Raw genomic sequence first — 16,572 nt, 5'->3', positions numbered from 1 at the left:
TCTCTGTCATTATTGTATCCATTATATATATATTGTGTATTTTGTTAGAAATAAAGGAAGGATATTTTACTGAGCAGGCCCAAATCCCAACCAGCAGTCTGAATCTATGTATCATGTGCTTGCTTTATGTAGACTTGTTCACCAGAACAAAAACTCACAAAGGACGGAACTCAGACAAACATCAGACTCCAGACTCAGAAAAAGAGAAAACCATCCAAACAAGAGATTGCTGTGAGAACATCTTCTGTGATGAGAACTGAAACTGCAAGTCACTGGTTTTCATTGAAAGCAATGCAACCAGGAGTCTGAAATCAGTCATGTCCCCCAACTGATGAGTCGTCTAAAATCTGCCACCTTCCAGATCACACAGATCCTGAGATTTCTCAGCTTCCTCATTCGTGATCACGGCTTTCTGTAAAAGGGTATTTCATGATTAAAATGAAATTAATAATAGTAATCATGCCGACACTATGGAAAAAATCATACACAGAAGTTGTCTGACATGTTTGGGGTTTTATCCCCCCGGTTAATTTTTCAATTTATGCTGCAAGTGATTTAATACAAAACCTTTCATCTTAGAAGTAAGGTTGTCAGAAGTTGGTTCAGATACATCGTGGTTTAGAGTGGACTGGACTTGATTTCACAACTGTATTTTAACCTAATTCTTCCATGCCTGCTGCAAGAGTTTCCAGCTAAGTCAATGGGAGTAATCATGTGAATAACACACGCAGGTTTTGGCCTGAAAATCTCTACCACCCTCATTTGTGGGTCAAGGTTGTTCTGCCTGGGGAAAAGCACAATGCAGTGCCAACAGTGAATGGCCTTTACATGGTCCATTTCCAAGAGATAAAATGATACCACCAAACCACCAGGGCTGTATGCACATAATGAAAAGTGACAGTGCACTCATTTGTGAAGGATATAAGACAGCCATGGTAGTTAGGGCAACATTTGCATAATCACATTAACTTTAAGGACCTACTTTAAAATTGACCTAACAATGGTTGCCATTGTTTAAAGCCACAGCTGTCCATGCTGATCGGACAACATGCTTGGTCAACTTGTGTCGCAGCCATCTTCTTCAGGAGGACTTAAAAAGTTTGACTGAAAAAATCAGAGGCTCCAGGACATCCTGTGAATGTCTGGCCTCCCACCGTGGTTTGAGTATCAGAGAATCCACAGGTCTCAGGGCTGCACAACTGCTGCATTCTCATTGGGTTTGGTGTAATCTATGACACAGCTTTATTTTTCAGAATTGTTCATCAAGGTTGTGTGGGAAAAGACACACCGATTACTTATTGGCTGCTAAAAATATTGCAAAACATGAATAGTCTGAGCCCTGATTATTTTAGGCTTGACCAAGTTACTGCTTAAGGCTGTTAAAAAATCAGAACTTGTACTCCAGACATGACACTTCAGTCAGATGTTTCTCCTACACACACAGGAAGACTGAACCATTTGCATCTTCATACACCTTGCACAATCAGCCCCCACCACAAAATTGCTGATATTCAGTCAAAAATGTACCTGGTGAATGTTCTTCAGTAGAAAAACATTATCACCACATATCAGGGTAGTTGGTCATGTACATGGTTCTGATGAAAACCCCTACTCTTCTTAGCTAAGATTTTTTTGTACTGATTTTAGAAAGGCAGCCTTGTCCACTTTGAAAAATATGTTTATTTTAAACTATTTTCAGGATTCTCAGACAATGGAGGTGGTACTGGACTAGCTGGAGGGAACGCAGAGTTTCAGTTACAGTGTGTCTTCTTTGAATAACACTAACCACAGGTAGGAGAATGACTAGAGCCCGCACTCTAGAATGGAAAACAAATAAAGAGAAATGTCGAAGAAAAAAAAAAAGTTGTAGCAATAACAGTTCAGCCCTTTCTGAGAATGAGGTTGAGGAAAACTCGTTTTTCCTTGCCCTGGTAGGCCTAGTTAGCATAGCATGAGCCTGTGAACTTTAACTGACTTTTTGGTTTGCATTGCATATACTGTGATTAAAAACCCATTTAGGCTCCCCACTGTCATTTGGTCTCAAACCATAATAACGTTTAAATATTCTTATATTGGTTTTAATTAAGAAACTCTCCTGGCTTTACACTGTGGATCAGGGACTCAAAATTTTAGGCAGGAGTGTAATTTGTGACTCTTATTCCTATGAGGATTCCTATAAACTTGACCCAGTCTTGCCCTGTGAGCCTTTCATTCAGCACAGGAGCACCGGGGGCTCACCTCCTTTTGGCAGCTCCCCTCCTGGACAGGACACGCCACCTCTCTGAGGGTGAGGGGCTGCACTGGGCCATCCACCACCCTGCTCTGTGCTGCAGGGGTGGATGCAATGTCACACTGGGCTCAGCTGAGCTGCCTTGGTCCCTCCTGCTGCTCAGCCTGATGCAGGGCAAGGACGAGGCTGCCCAACACCAGCGCAAAGGGGAGCGGGGCAAGGTGGGTGTAAAGGCAGGCTGGGAGCAATGGGAATTACTGGCTAGGAGCCAGATGTAAATATGTGCATGAGTGTGTGCACACACATAAATGTGACTGTGTAATTAAGATTAGTATTGTAATGAATATACAGAAAAGTGGGGAGTGAGGGGAGGGTGAATTAATTGCATGTCAAACCTCAGTTCTGACTCCCCTAACTTTGAAGTACTGCACTCCCAAGCCTTAATGATCTTTTAATTTATACTTTAAATGATAATTTTTACCTTTTGATTATTCAGAAGATGGGCAACATTTGACACTAATAGTTTACATTTAAGAAAAATAATTGAAAAGATGCAAATGCCTTCACTGAACAGATATGCAGAATGCCCTTCTGTGTTAAGCACAGGTAAAGTGAACAAGCATATTAATATAGGCAAAGCTTCACTAACCACACTTATTTATATTTTAGGCAATTACTTCATCATGAAGATCAGCATTTATTCCTCATATTCATATCTGATCATATTAAGGCTACTGGAATAGTTCAATAGCATTGCAAGAGAACTGCAGCTAGAGCATAGAGAGGAATGAGATCTCTGAAACCTCTTCAGAAACACCTATGCTGTTTCAGCACTTCTATACTGTTTCAGCACTTCAGAAACTTGAGTGCTTTGGGACTGAAAGAAAATACAGCTTCATATCACTTAGACACACCTACCTTTGCCACACGAAGGAAAGCCTCAGAGGTGAGTACTGTTAAAAAAAGTAATGGTTGTGCACTACTGTCTTCTGAAAGTCAAAACAAACCTTTGGCAGGGAAAGTGATATGACACCTTCATTTGATCTTATTTTAGGATTCAAAAAGCTGTGACAGTCCCTTTATGTTAAGTCAATGTCAAGATCCATTATGTAATTTCCACTTTTGAAAATCAGCATTGTGGCATTCATAAATTCCTAAGGATTTGGTTATTACTGAACACAGTTTTGTTGCAGTACAGTAACTAGGCATTTCATTACACAAAGTCTTGTGTAAGTTTCTGCAGGGATCCAAGACTGAATGATCAGGTTTCATTTCTCAGTGTGGCAAGGATGACATTAGCAGCTCTGGGATTTCTGCCTAGAAAAAATCTTAGTATTTCATAGGAGAGACTAAAATGTGTAAAGCACAAAGGACTGAACTAGGGAATCCATTAATGTGCTCAGTAGGTGGAGTATCAAAACCCTCCTGATCATCAGACATGTCCAGGACCACCTGCCTGCCAAGAACATATCTGCATTAACACTACAAAACACATGCCTTTGGATGCCATTCCCAGCCCCTCCCCACATGCAAGCCCAGTCAACTTGGGCTAAACCCAAAACTTTGCCAAGGGAAAGGCTAACAGCAAGTGAACATAGCATCCAACTCAGGCCTTCTCCACTGACTGGGACCATCCAAAGTTTGTGCATCCAAAAAGGAAGAAAAAAGTTCTCTTCAGGAAATCACACTTACCTTTCAGGCTCATTTACATTTGAGGTAAAAACGTGCTCACTTGTTCAAGCAATGAGCATTCACTTTCCTGTTACCACTGTTTGCTGACAGATTCAGTATTTCAGGTTTCAGCTCCACCATGTCTGTATTGGAGAACAATTTGAAATAACTTGAAAATTATGTCAAATGTGAGCTCACAACAGCATAAAATTGCCTATTTACAAATAGCACTGCTGGTAAAATCGCAGACTCTAAACATAACCTTAAAGTCATCCTCTGTAAGACAAAATTAACTATTACTAATGCATCTGGATGTAAAATGAGGAATATGAATAGGATTGTAACTGCTTTATGTAACTGTCCCTATGAAAGAGAAGCAGTGAATCATTTATCTTAATGATGCCAATATTCTGCCACACATAAAACTTCACAGTGTAGATAGAAAGTTCAGAAACTCATTCAAGCACCAAGCAAATTCTCATCAGCTATCAGGAAAAGTAACTCATTTACTACAGAGTCAGACAAGGTTTACAAGGAGAGCAATATTTTTATTAGACTACCTGATACAGCTTCTTAGATCAATGGCTGAGCTAATGCAAAGATATTACAGGCTTTGATTTTCTCTGCAGCAGAAGGCATAACCTCACTTGCACCCTTGGGCAAGCACAGGTACAGGAGCATTCCCTAATTGCATGACACACGTGGGACAAAGTGCTGTCCCATGACTGCACATGGAAGTGGTGGTGCACAACCAGCGCTGGCAGGAGCTGCCACGACAAGTCGGGGGGCACTGACAAGGCACGTCAGAAAGACCAAACAGCGCAGGGGCACAGGAGCACGCTGTGCCTGTACCAAAGCAGGTAAGCTCCTCCATCCAGCCACTGTCCTCCTGTGCCTCACACACACCACAGTGGTGGTTCCTGCTGCTGTAGGACAGGCGAGAGCTACCTGCAAACCAGGTCAGTATTTTCTGCTCTGGTGGAGGAGAGGCCAAGACGTTCTTTTTGGGGTACTGCATGCCTTGACATGTGAGATTTAGTTAATCTTTCTTAATACCAAGTGTTATTTTGTAACCAGCTACCCATGTTATACACATAAATATACACTGTTTAAAGACAGATTAGCATTAGAAGGTCATAGGCAGCTCAAAATAAAATTACACAAACCCGACCCAGCTACCTCCTCCAAAGTCCCCATACACTTCATTGCAATATGCATGTGGGTTAATTTCGGCTGCTGTAACACCCTGATCTCCATTTAGCAACTTCTGGCTTTTCTCCTTTTTTTTTATGGCACTTTGAAGGCGTGGGCTTGTAGAGAAGTGATGTAAAACAACAACCCAGGAAAACAACCTAAATTACACATCTGTTCATATCACTTAAAAAAGAGGGGAAAAATGAGATGTCTTTTCCTTCTGATAGTATTTTCAAAACCCACACAAACAGTACGTAACTCTTTAACTTTTCCAATGGATATTTTGGGGGTTTCCCCCTGTACAAAGCCCTTTCATAGAACTGTTATCCTGCAAGTCTTATGTTCCACTCACATTTAAATACCTCAGATCTTACTACTGCCCTTTACCTGCTGTTTGTTTCTATCACAGCACCAATCAGAAATGTCAAGGAGAGCCTGACTGGAAGACACTGCGAGGCACAACCCCAGAAAGTTCCTATTGTGTCAAGCAAAACTTGCTGCTAGGAGAATTATTTAATAGTAAAATATTGTTGTAAGGATAGATCTCAGACCTTCCAAGAGTCCATGTGTTTTCTGTAGCTCTGCAGTGAAGGCACCTTCACAGGCAGGTGGGACTACTCATTTTCATCATACAAGGGCATATTATGGCATAAATCTACACAGTTTCTGTGAGAACTTCTTTCATAGGCACACATCAAGTTACACAGCCAGAGCTCCCAAGGAATCTTTTGCCTTTCTTTTGCTTACTGGAGGAGCTGCAATAGCTCCTCTATCGAGGAACTGCAGCAGTGATATTGCAGGGTGTGTACTATACAGTGGTGGCTCATTCCCCCAGTTATGGTCAATCAGTTTGGGATTCCTTCCATGCTTTCACTGTCTCTTCCAAATTAAAGAAAAAAAAAAAAAAAAATAAAGGGGGTGAGAAAGATAGGAGGGAGGCAAAAAGGGGAAAATTTCTCAGCCTGTTTCTTTCACATGGAGACCACGTGCAGCCTGCTTCCTGCTTTGCCATGTTCTGTGGCAATCACTTTGATCCCTGGGGAGGTGAGACGGAAGTTGGTCTTCACCATTTAATTTTTTTATAGATAGCAAAGTCCATCCTTCCACCTGCATCCAAAGCATTGAGGCAGCTGGCAGAACAAAGCAGGAGAGAAAAATAGTTGACCAGAATCTATCTGAAATTGCCAGCATACAGGTGCACTCTTGTTTTTCATCTCAGTTGCAGCGGTCCCCAGTGACTGTCAATGTTTTACTGAGGCTAATTAACCCTTTTTTGCCTAGAAAGGATCAGAGACAGAAAACAACCAATCAAAAACCCCAAAAGCTATCCGAACTAGAACAAAATTACATGAGTAGAGAAATGCAAGAATCATATCTAGTTTAGAACTATGCTACAAATAAAAAGGCTGATATGCAAGTAAAAAAACCCCAGCAAATCTGTGGGGAAAATTTGCATCTTTGGATTGCTGAGACAGCTCCAAGGTTAGCATGTTACTTCTAACACCTGAACTTGGTGGTAAACATAAACAGAGAAATCACTCAAGAAGCACCGTCAAGAGTAAAGGAGCAATTGTTAAGCAAGGAATAGTAAAACTGAACAATAAACTTGGATAAGCACTGTAGACGGGAAGTCAGCAAATCTAAACAACTGAAATAAAAGATAAGACTTCGAGGATAGATAAGAATTCCCAAAGCTGCAGTTTGGCTGAGCCGTCCACATTAAACATTCCTTCAGATCCTCAAGGAGAAGTGGCAAAGGAGCCTTGTGAGCAAATTCAAGTGCAAAAGGCAGGACTGTTCCCTGTAATGTGGTGCCTCGTGCTCCTTCTCTGGCTGGTTGTTCAAGTCCTAAACTACAGGCTTCCACTGCTACCCTGAGGTGATGATCCCATTATCTCAAAGATTTTTCCATTTACATGTAGCCCAAGTTTTGCTTCTCATTTTCATCTGATTCCTGCTATTTATACCTCCTTCCATTAAAAAGAAAATGTCCATCGTTACCATTTGAGTAGTATACATATTGGCCTCCTTTTCACTCTCTAGCTAAGCAGCTGTCATCAGCAAGAGTGTATTTACTTCTCTGACAGCCTCTGGGGAATCCACCTGTCAGTGAAGGGTCTCTCCAGCCCTCCAGGACCAGGCTCACTGCAGTGGCTGCAGAGAGGGAAAGGTCCTTTTTTCTTGCTTCCATCACTTGATGCCTTAAAATGCCCCTCTCAAAATGCACTGGGCTTTTCTTTTTCTCCCTTCTCCAATCACATGCTGAATGCATGTCTAACCTCACTAGCAGGGCAGTTTCTCACCTTGCAGAAAGTTTATTTGGTCCAGGTTATTTTTTCCCCCACCATCAGTTTCTTTTCCATAGCCACTTGAATCAGAACTAACTGTCCCTCTGATTTGTCACAAATTCTGACAGCTGCCTACCCACCACTGAAAGCTGAGTGATGGCAGGACAGAGAAGTCAAACAGGCAACATCTGGGCTTGTTTTTACCTTCAGTCTTTGGTGTCTCAGCTTTCAGGGTGGCGAGCTGGTAAGGATGCTCTGCAGCTGCTCTTCAGCTGTGACAAAACCCAGAGTTAGCTCTGCCAAAGCCTCTGTAGCTGTAAATAAGGCAGTTTTGGTAAACAGAGAATAATGCATAGGTCTGGGAGGAAAGAGGGGAAAGTGGGGGACAAATGCTCAGTTGTGCCGGTACAGCAGGAGTTCAGCGCCGGTGTCAGAGCTACCGAGCCCTTCCTGATTCACCTCAAACAGGCCAGCTCGAAACACCTCGCCAGGAGTTGGGGATTTGAGCTGCAGTCACATTCCGGGCCCTCAGCGAAGCCGCCCACTCTGCCCCAGGAGCAGCGCCAGGGAAAGCGATGCCTGCAGACCCGAGAGCTCCAGGGCTGCCCCGGGGCTGGAGCCGCTGGAAAGCCGGGCTGTGATGCAATCCTTTGGCAATCACCGGCTGCGCTGCAGCAACACTTGCCTGGCTGTGCCTTCCATAGCCCTCGCTTTGGGGAATGAATGCCATGTGCAGACTCAGTGAAAGGGAAAACATTTCCCTTGCCAGGAGACTGCCGCAGCAAGTCTTGCATATTCTGTTGGCTGTAAAAATATAAAACACTGTTTGGTGATGGAGATACCCACTTTCTTCAGACCTCTCAGTTCTTCACAAAATGTTTTCTCAAAGTCTTACCTGAATCTTCCTTGCTGCAGTTCAAGCCTACTCCTTCTTTTTCAGTCAGCAAGATCATGGAGAATAGCTTGATGTTTTGTTCTTTGCAGCAATGTTCATAGTATCAACACATAATTTCCCTCTAATGAAATGGAATGGGATTTAGAAATATCAGCCATTAGGAGCCTTCAGCTGAAAGGGAGATGAAGTGTGACAAAACCTTAAGTGTAGTATTTCAGGATTTAACTGGATTCACACTGTTAAATGGAAATTCCACAGCAAATGGAATTCTAGGCTTGCAAAGCAACTTCCTCCCATTTATAAATGGTATCACTTTGCATATATTTGAATGGTCAAACATCTATTTAGTCCCTGGAATTATTTGTTCTTTCATTAATGGAGACTAGATGAAAGCTGCAGATAACAGCTAATACTGATTGAACATAAAGTAAAACCCTTTTTATTGTACAGGATCTGCAGCCCAAGCACCATGGCAATAATCTAATGATGCCAAAACTTGGATGCCCTTCAAATGCTCCAGAACAATGGGTGCTGCCAGCACAACCCGCACGAGGCACCAGCGGCTGAGGAGCCAGGCTCTGAAGTTGCACTTTAACTCTGCAGCCGTGGCAGCGCCCGGGGGCACCCTGGCAGGGCTGCCCTGCACAGAGCTGGGCAAGGGGCCAGCGCTGCTCAGGCCCAGCTCCTGGGGCTCCTTCTGCTTTAGATCCTCTGGAGTCCAGCTGCCAGAACTCAGGAGGAGGTAAATCTGAGTCCTCATCGGGCTGTTCCAGAGCAGGGAAGCCCAGCAGCTCCCATGGACTCCAGCAAGACTTGCCCAGCAATGAAGCTGCAGTGAAACATCTCTGTTTGCAGAACTTCCACATTTTAAAGTTGACAGGGGTTCAGTCTGGGTAAGGGGTGTGAGATGAAAGTTGCTCCTCCAGCGCTTTGGAGCCTTCTCAGGGACAAGCATGCAGCCCACTGTGGACAATTAAATGCACTGATTGTGTGCACTCAGATGTGCACCAGCAACTCCTTTAGAAAAATTGTCCAGCTTCCGTCATTTGACACCAAACCCCAAATTATTTGAATGGCTGGTGGGATTATTCAATGCGTGTGCCATAAAATCCACATGTACTCTATGTAGCATGAAACTAAAACACTGATGGAGAAAATATATTTATACTAGCAAGCAATAAGTGATTTCTCAGATTTGGAGTAGACCTGGTGCTTTCAGAGAGTTTGTGGGAATGGGAAAATGTAGGGAAAATAACAGAACCAAAACATGGTAACACGGTGTAGTTAATTTCCTATTATTTCCCTCCTGTCCACCAAATGGTTGCATTCCAGACTATCTGATTTCCTGAACAGAAATCTTGTTAATTCTGCATTGTGGAGAAAGAGACCCCAGAAATAAAAATGAAAAAATGTGAGGACATTGCAGACCATTCACCAACTGAGATCACAAAAGAAGAGAAATGGACAGGGAAAAGACCAGGTTCTTCAACAGTGAGGCATTTCCAGCTGTACCACAGTATTTGTTTTAGTGTAAACATATGGCTCAGTGAATTAATAAAATGAAGGTGCAGAGGTCAGGACCCACCAGAAATACCTCTACCTGCTGTCATCATATAAGTCTGCATATTTTTCAGTAGCCTAAGTGGTCACACCTTTTATTAATCCCATTTCAAAGTAAAGATACTTCCACTCCTTAATGAGAGTGCTTACAATTGAGATAAATACTGGATTTGCAGCATGACCCTCCTATCTATGGATAGGACATAATTATCTCATGTTCTGTAAAATAAGCAGGGTCTCCTCAACTACTTTTTAATACATTTCTGTTTTGTTATCAAATCAAGACAGCATTATATGTGCTGGGCAGGCATTCCTGTTTGTAGAGGACAGAATCTTGGGTCCTTTCTTTGCCAGCTTATCCAGCATTTATCTTTTCTCTCTGTTTTGATGGTAATTATCACTTTTGAATGCAAGAAACCTGAGGGGAGAAGTAACCTCTCTTTCCTTGCCATGGAACATACTTCAAGGCTTTCAGTTTTTCTGGCCAGAGTCCCATCCCAGATTTCTGGAGCTCCAGTGGAGCTTGCTCTACCATTATAGCTGCCAGCAGAGTGTATTGTAATAAGTTATAGTGTCCAACTACGTCTGAGTAATCCACCTTTACAAACAAAGGCATTTTCCATAGCTTTTTGTTCTCATGCCTGAAGGTGCCAGCCCCAAAATGAAATAATCTAAAGTCCCTTTCAAGCCATAAGACTGAAAAAACATGATCTTACAGAAGTACTTAAAAAATCCCCAAATCCTCAAAACTTAGTCCCACCATAAATACAGACTACCTTTCAGCTACTGAGTCATAGGCATGTGACAGCTAAACTTTTTAAGGGCTCTGCTTGAGGACTGGATATTGTCAAGACAGTCTTACACAGATTAACTCTCAGGCTGTCCACAGGAGAAATATTAGTATCTTCAGCTAAAGACAGGGAAATTGAGGTGGAGGTTCAATTTACTCAAGGTCATGCCATAAATCACTGGAGAAGCACAATAAAAACTGAATAGCCATGGGCTCACGAGTTCTGGAGAAGGATTCGGGGTCGGGAGTTTTGCTCCAGCTAGAGATTTATGACAGAGGAGATAATGAATAAAAAATTTTCACTGCAATTTTCTTCTCAAAGAATGCTTGTTATGCACCAACACTGATCTAAGTGAGTCATACAGATGCTATTTTAGAGGAAGAAAAAGACAACTAATAATAGTACACATAACAAAGAGAAAGAAAGGAAATATATGATCATATAATTTAAATGGACGCAGAAATACTTTTTTTTTCTCCATCACACTGCTGTAACTTTTCCATGAGAGAGAAAAAATAATAGATGAGTTTTGTAATGAAATCACATGGGCATAGATTGTGCCGAACAGAGCTACCTCACTCGTTGCTTTCTTTAAAAACCTTAAGCACCCCTATTGTGTCTCCCAATCCCTACCTCTTCTACACTAAAAATTCCAATCCCTTGCACATTTTTTGTAGGTTTCTAAATCTCTTGTCATGCCCACTGCTGTTCCCTGAACCGTATTCAGCTTGTCTGCCAGCTCCAGCATGCAGTGCCCAAAACTAAAGCAAAGTATTCCTGCTGAAGTTTCACCAGCATAACTTGGGAAAAAGTAATAATCTGATCTTACACACTTCACCTCTGCTAATATCACTCAGGTGACCCTTTCTTCCAAACAGACATAGTGTGTTGATGATTCACTTAGCTTGTCTTTGATCCTGTCACCTTTCACATTTCTCTGCAATTAAACTGAAAAGCCACTTTGTATTTTTGTCTGTGGTTCCTTCTTCCTCTAGCACAAATCTTACTAGCTCCAATTTTACTGATTTGCACCACTACTTCCATTTTCCAACATGATTTTTAATTCATGTCCTACAAACAGCCTGCAAACTCCTGGTGTCACGCACACATTTTATAAATACATCATCCAGCTCATTAATGGAAATAGTGAATAGGAGTTACAGAGAACTGACATCAGGGACCTCACTTGCAATATTCCCTGGTATGATAACTAAACTTGGATAACTCTTTTTTGAATGCAGCTTTCCTTTTTTAATTAGTTATGCATCAAATCCTTGTGATAGTTGACCATATATTCGCCCCCACATATTTTTTTGGTAATAAAAAGCATCATATAAGACATTATCAAAAATCTTACTGAAATCAAAAGTCATGTCACTTATCATGCACTCTTATTCACTTAGACCATTTTAACTGCCCAATGAGTGAGTTGATTTGAATATACAACATCAGTATTTTTCATAAACAGATTTTTCCCCAAAATAGTCTTTAAATAAGCACAGAATTTTTTTGTGAAAAACTGTCAACATTTTCAATATTTCCTATGACAATGTAATCCTATTCTTTTCAAAATTTGTAAAATCACTGCTGGTATTTTTTAGTAAATACTGATAAAATATAGCTAATGAATTAGGTCTTTGAGTATTTAGACACAAGTTTTAGATTAAAGTTAACTAATCTAATTTCAGTTGAAACTCACAAAACCAGCTGTAAATTAAACTCAGCAAGGTGGAAACAAATAATCATTTCAACATCTTTTGATAGAGTGTTTTCTTGGTTTTCAGACAGCACTAAGATCCCAGACCACAGCTTTTAATTTAACTTTCCAAAGCATTTCCAAATGCTTTTCTTCCTAGAGCAGACACTTTAGCACCTTAGGACAGAAGAAGCAAAAACTGCTTCTACTCACACCTTTCTAGTCAAAAATGTTGTAACTTTAGTGGCAATCAGCAGCCAACCTGCCTACACAAAAAAGACAATCTTCAAAAGGGCCGAAGTAAAACAAGGCAGCTATATCAATATTTGCACAGACTTTTCCAGGAGTGAGTAAGTTCTTTGAGCCACAGGAGGCACAAGGAGTGAGTCACCCCAGGGATGGACAGCAGGCTGTCCGTCAGGGAGATAAGCGGCGCTGGGTGCCCGGGTGGCTGGCACACTGCCACCCATCCCATTTCTCCATTTCAGCTGGAGTTTTACACAGGAGGCAGGAGGCCAGCAGGGAACTGAGGGCGGCTGGGAGGGAGAATGGGAGCAGCACCACAAATTGCATGTCCTTCCAGGAGTCCTTAATCCCGTGTGACATGTGCCACTGCTCACAAATCTGCAGAGAGCCAGGCCTGTTTTCCACACTGCTGCACTGTGCAGAGAGACTGCCAGTGCCCTGCTCAAGCACTTCTCTGCTGGCATTGCACACATTCAAATGGCAGCAAATTCTCTTTTCCTCTCTCTGGCTGAGTTCTTATTCAATACAGGATTCAATCTGACCCTGTGAGATGTATTAATGACAAGAAACTCCAATTCAAACCAGAACTCTGCAAGTGAGGTTAACCAGCATTCAGCTACTGTTGCAGGCACAAACACATGCATCTTCAACTTGGAAGCTGTGCTAGCCCATTGCTAGGTCCTAAGAAAGCAAGTATCTGAACTGAGCTAATTCTAGTTCTAGGAAAGTACGGCAACGCTCTGGAAAAACATACCAACGGTTCAAATGAACTAGGAATAGATTTCTTCAATTATACAAATTTCCAATGTTTTACCACACATTCAAAAAAAAAAAAAAAAAGAAAAAAGGAACAAAACCACTTAAACAAAATATATAACCCAAAACATTCACAGATGTTACAGCACTGATCTTAGTGTGGGAAACTGGTGGAGTTCAAACAACTCAATGAAGAAACCTCAGCCTCCAAAAAGACCAAACCTTGACAGCATTTGACCAATGTCAGCCCCAATGTGCTGAACTAGTCAGTTTTTCCTCTCCTTGCAGAACGTGTCCTTAGAAAAAGCAACCTGAGCTAAATATTAGGTTTATCACCTTCGGTGGCGGCCTTGTGTGGACATTTAGGCTGGAAGATATTTGAGTCTTACAGCTTTCTTCTTCTAGTTATCATGGCTCGGGAGAAATCTTTGTTGATAGTGATGTTGGTAATGGCTGTCAGCATTACTTGTTCTGTGTCGCCTTCCGTTTCACTGGCATGAAAAAAACAATCAGTGCTAAGCATTGTTAAAAATATCAACTCTCCTGATGAAGCCAACTGAATCCAGCTGTTGCTAGAGGGTAGCACAAACCATCAGGAAATTTTATCTTAGACCATGCCTACACAAATCTTTTCCTCCAACACAGAACCTGGCCAATGAGCAGAACCTGACCAATGAGCAGAGCCTCAGAATTATCAGACAATTTTTTTCCTTGTGAATTCAGGCTACTCAGGGATCTAACTGGAGGCAGCCAAGTCTCTAACTCTTGTCCCACAAACTGATATCAAAAACGCTGCCTCAAGTAAGTCTTAGCAAGAGCCAGGTGCCCAGGTTCCCAACCATGACTTCAAAACCCATTCTACTGTGGTGACAAAGAGTACAAAGGGCAAAACGCCAGAGACACTGAACTCAAAGAGCTGCCACTGAGGGCTTTTTCTGCTTTCAGAGAAAATCTAACCCTGACTGAAAGAACAGCAAGGAAAGACAACTGCAGCTACCACTTCAACCGAGTGTGAAGCAAAAGTGCTGCCTAGAGACTCCACCCTCCTTCCCAGTGCTGGCTCAGTGATTGGCACTCTTCCCTGGGGAGCAGGCAGCCCGAGCCCTGGCCCTGCTCAGTACCAGCCCCTGAGGAGGGTGCCCTGGGTGCCCTTGCTGACCCTAAAGGCAGCTCACCTCCTTCTCATCCAAGCCTTTGGATACAGGCAACAAATTAGAACCTTTGGGGTCTAAACTGGGAGTCCTGATTTCGGGATGTTTCCCAAGGAGAACAGGGCCTGCAAGGTCCAATGAAGCTGTATCCTTGGGAACCAAGCCAGTGCAGGGTCACGTGTTCCTCCACACCTTCTGTGTGCCTGTGCACACCCAGAGTGCATCACCAAGGAAAGCCACCCTGGGATGCTCGTGGCTCTGTAGCTCTGTCTCAGTTAACAAAGAGCCACTTTCAGTCACCCTCCAATGCAACCCGGACCTGCTCAGCTCTGCTCATGCTGTTGCTTAAGGAGCAGGGATGTCAGGAGCGCTTGGCCACACTGCAGAGCACATTTACTGCCCCTTCTGCCCTTTCCCTGATGTCACTTTTTTTATTATGACATTATACTAAAAAACAGTGGGGATTAACCAACCCCGTATAAGCTTATTATAGGCTTATGCAGCCTGCTAAAGCTTGGCTTTGGATGGCATTTATCTTAATGAACCTCAGGCTGATGTCACTATTACACCCATGATTGTATATCCCCATCAAGCTCTAAAATGAATGCAGAACATAACATGAAGTTGCTTTATACAGTGTCTATACAAAGATGTCAAAATCCTGATGACATACACTGAAAAAAAAGTAAGCTGATGAAGCAATGGCAAAATAAAAACGTTGAGATGAAACTAAAGGAATAATTATAGTCCATAAAAAACCAGCCTTGCCAAGTGAGTAACACTTGGTGATGATAACTACTTGCATGTACTCTGCATGGCTCACCTGCACCAATGGATATGCAAAGGCTTAACTTGTGCTCTTTGAAACATGCTGTGCAAGCAAGGGAGCAAACCAGCCTATTCTACTTACCAAAAATTTGGGAGGAGAGAAAGAGGATTTTCTTCAAATGATACAGTTGCACAGTGCTGAATTAGCTATGTTTAGCTGTGGATTAATAGCAGGATGTTCAACATTGAAGATAACCTCCAGAAAAAGATGAAATTTAGTATTTATTTTACCTGAGAACTGAGGCAATGAACTTAGGATAAGCAGCTGAATGCAAGGACAACCTGTTCTAGTCACCTCTGTAGGAACTAGAGACATTAAAAAATTGGTTTGTGATAAATCTGTACTATTTCTCTTTGCAACTCACAGGCAATTTCATTGGAACTCTTTCACTGTTATTTAATGAAACCAAGAGTCTTAAACACAGGCAGTAAAACAAATACGGACTGATCAAGAAGAAAGTTAAACCATCACTGAGTGTCTCAGCTCCTCTTATTAACTTCATCACCAAAAGACATGGCTAGTCCTGAGCTGACTCAGAAAATGTGTGAAAAGAGGTCCCTCAGTTGAACATGTCCACAGAACTTCATTAACTCTCCTTCTGATCCCAGAACAGTAGGATCTAAGCCAATATATTCTGCAACAATTTCCTTCCCAGCTAGTGCAGGCAGAGGTACTGAGTCTGCCATGTGCACTCCAGGATGTTGGTGAATGTGAATCTGGTGAAAAATTTCTACATAACAGAAAAATAATGGTAACACTGGGCTACCTTTTTTTCTTTTTTCCTTTAATACCTGCATTTTATGTGACTACAGAGTTTTCAAACAGCTATATCATAACAGTCTGTCGCAAGCGCATTGGGTGTTTCAGTTTGCCAGACCTGTCATAATAAATTAATTACAGGATGTTGCAGAAGTGGCTGAGTTCCAGCAGCATCTTGCACAGTTTAATATAGACCTATTTCCCCATTTCGATGTATTTGTGGTTAGATAAATCCTCAGAAAATTTACAGCTGCTACACACTAGTTTATTACACTCCCTGCCTTTGCAGGAGATATAAATGCAAGAAAAATTTGAAGTCTACTCAGAGCATAGATTTTACTGATATTGCTTTACCGGTGTGGAAACATTTTTTCCGCTAAAAGTGGCATCTGCAGCTTGTGCTGATTGTTTGCATTTGAGCATTACACAGGACTTGTAAACTTGCTTGTCACAGCCAAACACAGTGAAAATTCATTTGGCTTGACAAAGTCCTCACAAACACTCAG

The sequence above is a fragment of the Camarhynchus parvulus genome, chromosome 3, assembly GCF_901933205.1.
Source record: "Camarhynchus parvulus chromosome 3, STF_HiC, whole genome shotgun sequence".
NCBI lineage: Eukaryota > Metazoa > Chordata > Aves > Passeriformes > Thraupidae > Camarhynchus > Camarhynchus parvulus.
Note: the sequence above shows the minus strand (reverse complement) of the source record.